General features: G+C 34.9%; 1 long non-coding RNA gene across 1 annotated transcript; it reads left to right on the top strand.

The window, feature by feature from the left end:
• The first annotated feature begins 11101 nt into the window (after positions 1-11101).
• LOC140762756 (uncharacterized) lies at positions 11102-11526 on the top strand. The gene is made up of 2 exons (XR_012104747.1): positions 11102-11254; positions 11391-11526. It is a non-coding gene; the product is annotated as an uncharacterized lncRNA (long non-coding RNA).
• The last annotated feature ends 2177 nt before the right edge of the window (positions 11527-13703 follow it).

Raw genomic sequence — 13703 nt, 5'->3', positions numbered from 1 at the left:
ATTCGGCACAACAGCGATGGGTTACAAAATTGCTGGGGTATGATTATGAAATTCAATACAAGAAGGGAATAAAAAATAGAGCGGCGGATGCACTATCGCGCCAACCCGATACCGCCGAGCTTGTAGCCTATTCATCTTCTACCTTTCCCTTTATTGACGAGCTGAGGTATGCATGTACATCTGACCTAGATATTTTGAGATTGTTGCAGGAGGTGATGGATGATCCGGAGTGCCATCCCGAGGTGGTTAATCGAGGCATTGAGTAGTATTTGAGATGCTTTGTTGGAGAGATGCCGAGACGATGGTTGGAGTTCTTACCGTGGGCAGAGTGGTTTTATAACACCGCCTATCATAGCAGCATTGGCATGACTTCATTTGAGGTGATGTATGGACGCACGGCTCCGACATTACGTGTTTATGATCTAGTGGTATCTATAGATCGGACGGAGGTGGACTTAGTATTAATGGATAGAGACACCACATTGAGGAGGTTGTGTGCTTATCTTAAACTTACTCAAAACCGCATGAAGCAAGTTTATGATCGTAGCTATTGGGAGTAGGAGTTCGACATCAGTAGTTGGGTGTTTGTGAGGGTGCAACCGTCTCGATAGGTGACCTTACGTCCGATGTGAAACCAAAAGTAAGCACATCGCTATTTTGGTCCGTTTCGGGTGTTGGAGCATATTGGTCCGGTTGCATATCGTTTGGAGCTGCCGGAGATGTCGAGAGTGCACCCTGTCTTTCATATTTCATTGTTGAGAGAGCCATTTGAGGAGATAGAGATCATAGAACCAGTTCGAGTATTTGCTAGACATCGACGACGATATGGTACTAGATTAGAAATGGAGATTCTAGTTGAGTGGCTTGGCAAGCCATCTGATGAGGTAACATGGGAGTTGGAGACTGATATCTTGGAGCGTTTCCCTGACTTTTCAGCTTGAGGGCAAGGTGGGGGAAGCGTGGTGGGTCGATATACTTAATTAGGATATTTTCTTATTACATTAGGTGTTTATTTTCATTAAAATAAAATTCTTGTAGGTCGTGTTCGAACGCAGGTAGAGTCACACGTTCGAACGCTCTTATGAACGCCTTGTGAACGCCCGCATTCGAACACCTGTGTCTCGCATTCGCAAATCCAGAAAAGGGGCTTTTTTGAGTGCGTTCGAACGCGATCGACGGGAATCTTCTAGAATTAGGGTTTCATATTGTTTTAGGACTTGTTGGCTAGCCTTTATAAATATGTGGATAGTAACCAACTTCATAATGCTATTGGATTCTTGATTTCTTACCTCCTATCTTTTCTCTAGACTCCTTCCTCCTCCATTTTCACCATCCTCCCACTTCTACCGTTGGCAAGGTTTCTCCTTGTTTCTAATCTCCCTCGTCTGTCGAGTCACCCCTCTTCTTTAGGATCTCGACAACTTTGTTCCCTTCGTCTACTTCCCTTAATTACTTCCACAATCCACCCTCATCTCCATACCCATATATAACCCTAACATCCACTCCACCGTCACCACCACCATCACCCATGTTATTCTATATTTTCGTCCCTGGTACAGTTCGAATCTGTAAAGGGCATAAATACGAAAGTTGTAGATCAGAAAGTTACTGATCCAACTTAATTGTTTCGTAATTTTCTGACTACCGAAAAATATCTGACGAATATTTTCTCACGGTTGCACGAACTACTTTCTGCAATAAATTCAGATCTTAAGGAATTATTCCATAGCCGATCAATTGGTATCAAAGCCTATCAATTTGGTATCAGAGCCTATCAATTTGGTATCAGAGCCTAACAAATTAGTATAAGAGTCTTATTATTGGTATCAGAGCACATCAAATTGGTAACAGAGCCTATTAAAACCTTGAATCTGAAAGCTACAAAAACCTTTATATGTCCTCCTTCCCACTTGTAGTCCTCTAGTGGGAAATGAGTAGATGATTAAAAAAAAAAATTACCAGCTTGACATTTTAGAACTTTAAAGTTTTAGTTTGACATTCTTTATTCGTAGATATCGCTTTAGGTTGGAGTTTTGGGCAAAAGATGGAAAGTTCGGCGGGAAGGAAGAGAACGAATGAAACAAATTATAGTTGGTGACTTGGTATAATGTCAATTCGTTCGCTATCAGAAAAGGCTATCAACTTTTTTAAAGTTACACAACTGTGCTTTGACTTTTTTCTCGACGGGATTCCTAGCTACTGAGCGTAAAGCATCTTATCTTTGTATACGTTTGCGGGTGGACCTTCTCTGAGAGAAACTTTAATACTTTAATATGAGTATTGTGATTTAAAATTCCTTCTCAAACTTTAGACGTAACTCATATCAAAGAAAATGATAATCACATGTATATTATCTTCGAAGGGGAAGGGACGGTAATGGTCAAGAACGATTGCGATAGGCCTAGGGGATCTGGATGATCTATGATGAACTTTCTATTCTTTTTGGGGCTGGGAGAGATTTTTTGATAAAAGACATCAATTCACGAACAGCTGATCACTTGTTGGACAATACAATTGTAATTTCGTCTGAAGAGGTTGTTTGAGTGGCATAATGAAAATTTGCCTCATCAAATAAGTAAATCCTCTTTCACTTATAAAATAGGAAATAGGCTTATTCTAGAATAAACATCTATATTCTAATGTAGTAACTAAACAATAACTTATACTAATTCAATATTCTCTCTCATCTTATTCCATATAACTTTATAAATATTAATTTATAAATAACTTAAAATTATAATTTTACCCTTTTAAAATGATAGCACGTAATTACCAGTCATATCAGTTACAACTGTGATTCCTTTGCTTTTCTCTCTCTTTCTCTCCAAAGACAGCCATAATTTCCTTCACCAAGCTCACTATGGAGCTCTTCATCCTCTACACACCTCTCATCCGATGAAGAATAATGAGTATGCTTTGCACACTCTTCTTGCAAGTGCACATCTCTCTCATCTTTCTAATCAAGCAACAAGAGGCAACTGAGGTGATCCTTTTGGATCAACGAGCTACCAACAAGGTGCAAAACAGGAAAGGTTGACAATCCCTCCTTTTGCACCATCTACTAATATCCATATGTTCTAATAGTAGATCTGCTATCTCGACCTCCCATCAGCAAAAATTATTTCTTTTTGCAATTGCTGCTTCTATTATTTTTTTTTTCCCTTATGCTTTTCATGAATATATCATTTTTTAGAGATATATTTCTATCCTTTAAGTGATGCCTCGATGCTTCTTCATTTTTGTGAATACAGATTTATACTACGGGGTGCAAATTTATAACTATGCTCGCATGAATTTTTGGGTACTTAGTGTAATCTTACAGTATGTAGTGTGGACTTATTTTATATATTACAGATATATACTATATAGTATGGATTTATAAGAACATAGATATAAATTTTTTGGTAGTTAGCGGGAGCCTATAGTATGCATACAGTTGGACTTTTATTATTACTCCAACCTGTGTAGTACGTCATTTTTTCAAAATACTTGTTCTTAATTATATTAAAAATAGGGAGAAAAGTTGAGAAAACACGAATCCTAGTCCTCCTGCAAAAGGATTAACTAGACTACTTAGCAAGATTTAGTTTTATTGGATCTAATTTGTTAACAATATGATACAAGGAGAAAGTCTAGTAAGAGCTATACCCAAAAATGGTTGGAAGGAAATAACAAAAGTGTATGTCATAACGATCAACAGGGAAATTAATGTCGAGCATTTAAAAAATAGATGGAAAGCCCAACATGAAACTCATCGAAATTGCAAGGCTTCAAGTAGATGGGTTTGCGATCACAACAACTATATTCTTGTTGCATTGTTTGATGCAAATTTGAATATGATGATAAATGTATAGAATGTACCATATAATTCATCTTATTATTTATTCTCTCTCTATATACAATTACAATATAAGCTTATAGCTAATTATATTTTTTTCAATAATTAAATAACATCTAAATATGGCAAATGTCGAGAGAAGGCCCTTGTACACTTTGATGAAGTTGATTTCCTTGTGGGTAATAGTACCGCCACATGCTCTCAATTAGCTTATGAACTCTAGGACTTGGATGACGATAAACTATGTTTTTTTTTACTGATGCTTTTAATAATGTGGGTTGTAGATCAATTTGGAAGGGACTTCGTACTACTCATGCATACAACTAAAAGGTACACATTAAGATGTGATAGGAACCATCAATTACACCACAAAAACCTTACAAAGTGAAGCCGATAATCGTGAGAAATTTAGAAAGAGAATTTGATTAGTACTTTGATCAAGTTCGTACTGGTAATTGTAGTTCTGGACATAGTTGACTGAAAATAATTTTTTTAATAAATTCTTTCTATAATAAGTTAGTTTTATGAAGAGTTGTGTTTTATATGGATGTGTATAGATTGTAACATAAATGATGTAAAATTGATTCTCTTTTATTTTTTTTTGTTTATTTTTATATTGTGGACTTGTGTAAATGAAAATGCATTAGTCTGGTTTGATTAATTAGTTTTTTGTGTTTTTTTTTATAACCTATGTATGACCACAATGGCATGCACTTTTACACAATCACACGAGTTTGTTGATAGGATGATAACAAAAACCAATGGGTGGTGATTATAGCATCGAAAGAACCCCTTCAATTAGAACACTCTCTACCCTTTCACTTTTGTCACTTTCTAGCCTAGACACCTAATTCTAGTGAATTCGATGAATATTAGTCTCATCACGATGCATGATAAGAAATTCTATTATCGTATACTCATGTCATATATCTATGCTAAGTAGAGGTAGATCATTTTCGGGCTATGATCTTATCTTGGATATGCTAAACGGCCATCACAATTGGTTCATTAATGAGTTTCGAATGAGTAATAGATTATTTATACTTTTACGCTAAGAATTAGAATTAGGTAGAGCCATCAACAATACACACATCTCATCAAGTGAAAAATTAACTATTTTCTTGCATTTCGCTACAAATGCAGCCTCAGTTAGGAAGGACTCTTCCAGAGAAATACTAGTGTTCTACTAGAAGATTGTCAAAACTGTTTGTTCTCTTTTGGCTAATTACATTTGAATGGAGGTAGCCTTGAATGTTGGGATTCTAATGGATCTAGTTTCTCAAAAAATGGGGCGAAACGTTAATAAGCTGATGTTGCATCGGTCATCGAAGGGTGGCGGACGGCCAAGGGTGACGGTGGACTGTTGTAAGGTAGGGTGGCTGTTGGTAGAGGCAAATGTTTAGGGTTTGAAAGGTTGGAATGTTTCTACAGCTATGATTTACTCCTAAAAAAATAAGAACGATCTAACGGACAATGGTAAAAGATAAAGATAAGATAATAAAATAACTTAACTTAATCTTCATTCCATGACTCTCCTAATCAACACGTGACTAGTTGTATTTATAGGAGTAAAAATCTTTAGTGGATTGGACCCACATGCGAAATATTTGATTTAGTTAAAATTTAAAATAATAAGATAAAGCTAATTAACTAACTTGACTTGACTTAACCCATGTGGTCGGATCGTGTGCGAGTTGGATCTTCTAATTTACGTTGTGGTCATAGGCCCACGAGTTTGCCTGTAGATACAACTCAATTTGATAGCGCGGACCCACCAGTTCGTTCCACTAGTTGTCCTCGAGCTCCAAGTCGTGCTCATGGCCTCCCAACTAGTTCGTGCAAGTTGATTGAATCGGGTCAAAAAAATTTAGCACGCCTCGAGATACGTATATTTCATCTCTCTCGCTTAATATCCAAAAACCTAACCCTAGGGCCAAAATTAGATTTCAGCCTAGGTGCACCACTATGGGCTGCATGGGCATCGATGACAACTGGGCAAGGTTATGGGCCATCAACAGTCGACCTCCAAGTGGTCCTTGTGTCGACGGAGCGATGACGAGCGGTGGCGAGCGACGATGAAAACCAAATATCGAGCTCAGGCTCGAGTGGCTACAACGGTGCCTCATTGACGGGTCCCCTGGCCCCCAGCGCCTGGTGGCGACAAGGCCTATAGAAGCCACCCCAACGTGGCTTCGCTCAGGCAATACCACTATGAGTGTGGCCGTCGGGTTCGGCCATGCGGTGGTCGCCAGAGGCTGCGGTGGCCACCACGGTTTAGGAGTTAGCCAGTGGGAGCCAACCATTGTTGTCGGTGGTTGTTGAAACATTGAACCCCTGGCCAATAGCCAAGGGTTTGCTGCAGCATAAACTACCATCGCTGGTACTCTTTTGGTCGGTATAGGCTCAAATGGAAGCCTAGGCTCGGGTGAGGGTCCCGTGGAGGGTACTGTATATGACGGCGAGGGCCGATAGCGGCTAGATCACCGTTGGTGGGAAGCTACGGTTTTCGGCTATCACACTCGGGTCCGAGAACATGATGACTGTGAATCTCTAGGATAAAACTTGGAGAAAATACGAAAGCCTAAATTGTAATCAAATCCTAAAATAGTTTGACACAACAGAAATAGTACTCAGCCTTTAGAGTCCACACTATGGCTTTTCAAATTTCTGTAAAATAATAAGTCCTTATGAGCTAGACGCCTAGTAAGTAATCCACCCTACAAAGAATATGTCTAATGACATATATCAATATGTGATACATATAGTAGCAGAAAAGAATCATAATAATATATATAAGTTGTCTTGGAAAATAAATAATTTTCTTGTCTCTTGTACTGAATTTCAAATCCATATATGCTAAATTAAAGTCATAAATCATTCTATTATCTCATATTGAATAAATCAATATAAAATAAATCAATCTCTACTAAAAGTATACTATCATGGAAATCGAATCATAAATAAATTTTAATATCTCAATTTGAATAAATCAATATAAAACGAATCAATATCTGTTAAAAGTTTACTATCATGGAAATCTGCCAAAACTGATAATATACCACATTATCTCTTTTATGGGTACTTTGACCTGTGGCCACGTCACACTATCTAGTCACTATCGGGATGGCATTCGAGAATTTTCTAGATAGTTGATCCATTTATGGTCATAGTAAGTACTCTGTAGTGCCCTATTGTTTCCACTAGCCGTTGAGTAAGATTAGAGTCATTAGGATAAAAATCTAGGAATCCTTAACCTAATCTCACCAAAGTTACTTGAGAGCACGTCACAATGTTACATTCCAATAATCTTTTATTAGTATTCAAGTATACTAATTTATTCTGAACCTCAAGTATCAAATTCCTCAATCATTAAAATTCTTAATTCTTTGAATACAATTTATGCATGAATAATCCATAAATCCAAATATTATTATTTTCTCTTATATATAGATATATATAATATAACTTATTCGTAATAAGTTAGAAAACATAAATAATATCTAACATTTGATCTTATAATATTTTACATCTTAAAACAATACGATTTTTGTGATCTTCTTCTCAAATATCTTTCTTTTAAATAAAGATCTCTTATATTTTATTTCCACAAAATAACATATATTAGCATAAAGATTTTCTCTATTATTTTATGAAAATAAAATATAATATGAATTAATTTCAGAAATCCAAAAATTCATTTAAATTGAAATACTTCCAATTTATATCTTACTTTTTGTAATAAAAAAATGTTATTTATTTTCAGAAATCTGAAATTCCTATAAATTGAAATATTCCTAATTTATATCTTATTTTCTGCAATAAAGATAAATAGTGAATATTTTCAGAAATCTGAAAATATAAACAATAAAATCCTTTTTTTTTAAATTATGAGAATAATAAATCTGAATTTTCTATAAAATACAAATAATCTTAACATCTCTAATTTTTCATTGAAAATCCTTAAAACAATAAACTTCTTATTTTTCCTATACATGTTGCATAATTGATATCATTATATCAGAATTTCTTATCCATCAAATTATACTGGATAAGAACAAATAAAAAGAGGTAGTCTTAATTCATCAATTCTATTTCTAAATAATAAAAATTTAATAAAATATGAGTGGGAACTTGCGTTGATCTCTCAATCCAAAAATAATTTAATTTTCGCATCCTAATAGTAATCTATATGGATTCCAATTCACTCCATTATTGCCTCCTCTTTATTTTCTTCTCTTTGGTATGATAAGCTCTTTCTCTCTCTATTTTCTATTATCTTCTCTCTTTCTCTAAACATGTTTTCATTTTTTTACTTTCTCCTTTTTCTCTTTTCTCTCAAATCTCTCTCAAGAAAAATCTCTATTTTTTTCCTATTCTCGGCACTACTACAATGCCGCTCTACCTACTCCCTTAGAATCTCCTTTAGGGTTTTCTTCTATGCCCCCTTTTATAGTTAAAAAAATATATAATAAGAGTTCTATTAGAATAATAATTCTAATATCTTAAACATATACATAAAAATTTAATTTAATTTAATAAAAATTATAAAATATAAAAGATAAAACAAAGTTCCACATTATCTAAATGTTTATTTATATTTTATTTATTTATGTTTTAAAATTTTGGGTTGTTACATCGGCCCTAGCTCCTACCGTAGGTAAGGAAGATGATGTCAGGACTATCGTGGCCGGTTGCTCCAACATCGCTTTGTCGAAGGAGTCATGGTTGCCACGGTTTGGGGCTCCCCTCCACCTCCCTCATGGGTGGAGTTTTCTAGCCGCGGTTGGCCGGATTCTATCATGGATTGAGTCCTTGAGAGCGGTTTGGATCTCCTTCGACTTAGTCAAATTTTTTTTTGAAAAATGCTTTTGCCCACGCTGGCAGCTTGTCATCGACAGTTGCTAGTGGTGAAGGGGGCATCAGAGAAACTCTCATAAGAATGGAGATGAGTTTTTGGTCCTCCATGGTCACTCCCTTATTCGTTGGATTATGTGATAACCATTGTCCGAGAAACGTCGACTATGATACTAATGTTACGAACCAAATCTGGATTGATCTGGACGTAAAAAATTATGAAATTTACACTAAGGTAGTCTCGAATGTTAGGGTTCTAATGGATCAGTTTTCACAAGAATTCGACGTCTGGATGAAAATATATTAATAAAATAGTGGAGCAAGGCTAAATAGTGCAGAATGGTAATTAACCGACGTTGCCGCGGTCATTGGACAGTGGCAGACGGCCAAGGGTGGTGGTGGACAACCATAAGATAGGATAGCTACTGGTAGAGGTAGATGGCTAGGGTTTGGAAGGTTAAAATATTTCTACGGCTATAATCTACTCCTAGAAAGATAAAGACAATTTAATGGCTATGATAAAAGATAAAAATGAGATAATAAAATAACTTAACTAAATCTTCATTCCATGACTCTCTTAATCAACACATAATTACTTCTATTTGTAGGAGTAAAAATCTCTAGCGGATTGGATCTACATATAGAATATTTCATTTATTTGAAGTTTAAAATAATAATATCAAGCTAACTAACTAACTTTACTCGACTCGACTCGGCCTAACCCATATAGTCGGATTGTAACACATTAGAGTCCTCGTGAGGATTCAACCTATTAGTCAATTTTTTTGTGATGAAATAATAAATTTTATTTTTATGGTAAATATATGGAATGCTATAGGAGCAATAATAAGACCTATATTTCTACGGTTGTCCCTAAGGGGTGTTAAACAAATGTATTCTAACAAAAGGGCTATGTTGCTCAAAATGTCATAGTTATATGGATTTCACATTTGTGTATCTAAATGAGAAGGAAAAGCAACTGAGTAGAACATATTATTGGAAGCACTCTTATGAAATAACTTCAGCATCCATTGTTATACATTATCTATAAATTGCATTAAAGTAAATATATACATAGTATTGAGGAAAACTAAATAATAGATAAAAATTATATGTAGGAAAATATTTTTTGGCACCATATAGAGGAACTAGAAATTATTTGAGTATAGTAATGGACATAGTGCACATCATGGACCTAAAGATATATTCAATCATTGTCATGCCTAACTTTGAAACAGCATGAAAAAATATTTGGCATGTGGAAGCAATGTTTCAAGATTTTTATGCGCCATGCAGCCACACGAGTACAGAAGGCAAGCAAGAATTGTATTAATATGTTCTGTCCCACGTAATAAAATTTTAAAAGTAACAAAGAGATGATTTATGTTGTTTTCTATGAAATTTGGATTGATTTTATTGTGTGGTGTCTATGTTATTGTATTATGTTGTCTTGTATAACATATAAAATTACTTGTGTGGATTGTTTTATAAAATTAACCTCTTTAATATGTTTGACAAGTAGAACTTTAGTTCTATTTTTTTTATAGTTATTCTCTATTTTAAACTATAAAGCACTTGTGCTTATCATGTCAATTAGTATGAGAAAATTTATATACATCGCAGTGCGGTACAATGCATGGATATTTACCCTTATGCATTGTAATATGTGAAAATATCCATTTACAAATATCTGGCGCCTATTAACTGACTGGAAATAAATTAAAAGTAACCCAAAATATCTAATCGTAACAACTATAAATTCCATTAAGTTTAACAAATAAATGATTAAACTTACTACTCAAATATAAAATATAAATTATTTTATATCTCTTTACAAATAGTTACTAAATAACATTAAGAAATTTAATTGACCTTGTTCATCAATCAGTATTTAGGAACCCATCCTTCGCAATTTGCATGGATGTTTACTTCCTATCTGCTTCCAATTGCCACTCTTTTATCATATATTTCTTTCTCCTCATTTGTCAAATAATTTGTAACACATTCTCTCTAATTTAACAAAACTTAGATTAATCATAGTTACTAAAAAAAATAAAATCTACGTATACAATATAAGAATACTAACCATCTACTATGTCTCCCTATGATATCCATTGGACAAGATCAAGTGTAACGATGTTGCAAATCCCACATAAGATCGAGAACTAAAAATCACTAATGTAGAAATGTGTTCAATGGAATTATTCAAAACTTGACTTTTTGAATGAAGTCTCGTTAATTGGTGTCATACTTAATTCGATGAATGATTTGCCTCTATCCTTCATGACTTTATACGTAACGAAAACAAATTAATATGAACTAGTAGTTAGCAATCTCCATAGCAAGCGAGCATCAGCCTTCTTTTCTCCCTCGCGCACAGCACTCATTGAGCAGCCATTGTGTCAGAACTGAATCGAAGCGGTGACTGGTTGGAGTAGGACTACCGACTACTTGGCTTGTTGACCACTGGCGGACTGGCTTCCACAAATTAGTCTAAGCTCATTCCTGTCTTCCTTTTCTCTTCCAAATGGTCGAGCAGTGAGCTTGGAGAGTCGAGTCGAGGTAAGGTCAGGAATTTCATTTTGTAGCCGAGCCGCCTGAGCAAGTGAGGCCCAATATCAGGGATTTCGTCCATTCTTTTTCCTATTCAAAGATCAGCCCTTTGTCTCTGTGTTTTCACGTCGAGAATTCTTTGCAGATGAAGAGATGTCAAAGGGGCTTATTACTTCCCAAACAAATCCTCCTACATCTATATATAAACGCTGGTTCATCAAGAATACGCAAGAAAAGCACTTCGAATTGTTGATTCATCGCCAGAGATGGCTTAGAACCAATAGTTCATTATCTAATGGATCTTTCCGTTCTAATACTCTATCCGAGAGTTATCAGTATTACATATATAATGCGTATTAAATAAATTATTGAATGGCGACATCAACATACATGTAATAGAATGTTTTGTAAAATAATATTTCACTTATATATTTTCAGTGTCTTATACGACTCATTTTGTAAACACATGGTGATGAACATTGATTAGATCATTTTCTAGCATTCCTCTATTTCTTAACTTCATGATGTGTTCTCTATATATATAAACCGTGCCATTTTTTCAAATAACAAATGAATTATAAAAACGTTAGTTAGAATATATAAATAAAGTGAAATATGTCACATAAAACATTCCAATAAGTCCACACTGCAGTCTAGACTATATGTCCATAATAGAACAACATAAGTCCGCACTAGCAGATAAATAAAAATCCATACTTGAAATACAAAAGCAATGTAGGCATGCAAACTATAAACTCTTTTGTCAACTAATATTGAAAATAAGAAGATGCAAATCTAAATAGGAAGAAAACACTCACTCATCCTGTAGTTATGTAATCTTTCAATAATGTCTCTCATGCTAGGTTAATACTTTCTTTCTCGCCGATATAAACATTTGTTTTTTCACAGTATTCACAAGTGAGATGTCCTGCGAGGTCATAAATTTTGGTTTGTCTTCTTTTTGATGACCTTGTCAATGATACGATGAAGTGGGTTCTTTTTCTATTTTCTTATTGGTTTGGGACATTTTTCTCTGTAATCTAATCTTTCTCATCAATCTTGTCTTTCTCTTCAAACTCATTTTTTAGTTTATCACTCTTCTGCATGGGTTAAACGTTTTCACTTACTATTAAATATTAGTGGATAAGAGGGCTTACGACTTCTTTTACCCTCACTGGTTGTCCATTCTATTAACCAACAATTTGATCATCTGGGCAATCCGATGTGCCAATAGACTATTGTGATACACACTAAGCAATGTAGTAAATTTTTGAAATATAAAAAACATAGGTTAATACACAGTAATATGTAATTTGAGAGAAAGCAGAACATAATATGGTGGATGGTAGGTTACCTTCTCGATAATGAGCTCCATGATGTTTTGCTAATATATGTCTCCCCTTTTGATGGGAATATTTGTCCAATGGAATAAAAGAGCAGAGTTGCTCGAGATCAGTTTCCTCTTAATGGTTAGTTTGTAAAGCTATACAGAGAGGAGAATCACCGCTCCATTCAAATAATAGACATAACCCTTCCACCATATCTCCAAATCCTCTAATCCATTATAGACTCCTTTGTAGATCTTAACAAGTACTCATGGATAGTCATACACCAAAAGTATTGTTAGATCTCACTGATATTTTCAAGATCAAGTGTTAAGCCTGCATGGGAGAAATAGTTGTTGCATTGGAAGAAAATACATGTGAACATGAACAAAATGACGAAGCACACGTAATTGGCTATATCATTTGCTGACAGTGACATACAACAATTCTCAATGGAGAGATGTTTCTATTTCTCTATCTTCAAATGACACCATACCAATTTGGTATGGAGTAATTTTCTTGGTCTTATATATATATATTCTTGATATTCTTGATACATGTTATAGGGTTAGCTTTACTACACATTCACCTAACACAGAACACCAATCTCTATCACACCAACATTCGCAAAGCTTTTCTGCCAATGGTAGAAAGGTCAACAAAATGCCCAATAGGTGTTGTCGATAATATTTAACGGTGACAAGGCCTAGCATACTTCCAAGCAGCTTCTCGGGCATTCCTAGTGTAGCATCTTGTTTGTATATTCACCATATACTCACAACTAGATTTCAACTTTTTCCTTTGCCTAGTAGGTTCTACAAAAATGGAAAAATATTGGTATTTAATATAGATCCATAGTAGGGTTATTAAATGTGGGAATATATAGCAGAGTGATAAGAACCGCCTCCGAATAGCAATATATAGGTGCTTTATTACTCCCACTAGTGATGCGAGTCCAAATATGATCTCCGATTTATGATCTGACCTTCGATTTGGAAGCTAATTCTACCATGAATCTTCAAAGTTAAGAGAGTCCTTGAGAGATTCAACGGATGGATCGAAATAATATTTTAAAGTTTGATAGATTTAGGTGGAGGATCGAATCTATTGGAATGGATCGGCAAAAGGGTGGC

The sequence above is a fragment of the Typha angustifolia genome, chromosome 7 (assembly GCF_048772165.1).
Source record: "Typha angustifolia cultivar Huaian chromosome 7, ASM4877216v1, whole genome shotgun sequence".
Lineage (NCBI taxonomy): Eukaryota > Viridiplantae > Streptophyta > Magnoliopsida > Poales > Typhaceae > Typha > Typha angustifolia.
Note: the sequence above shows the minus strand (reverse complement) of the source record. Positions and strands in the feature narration are given on the sequence as shown.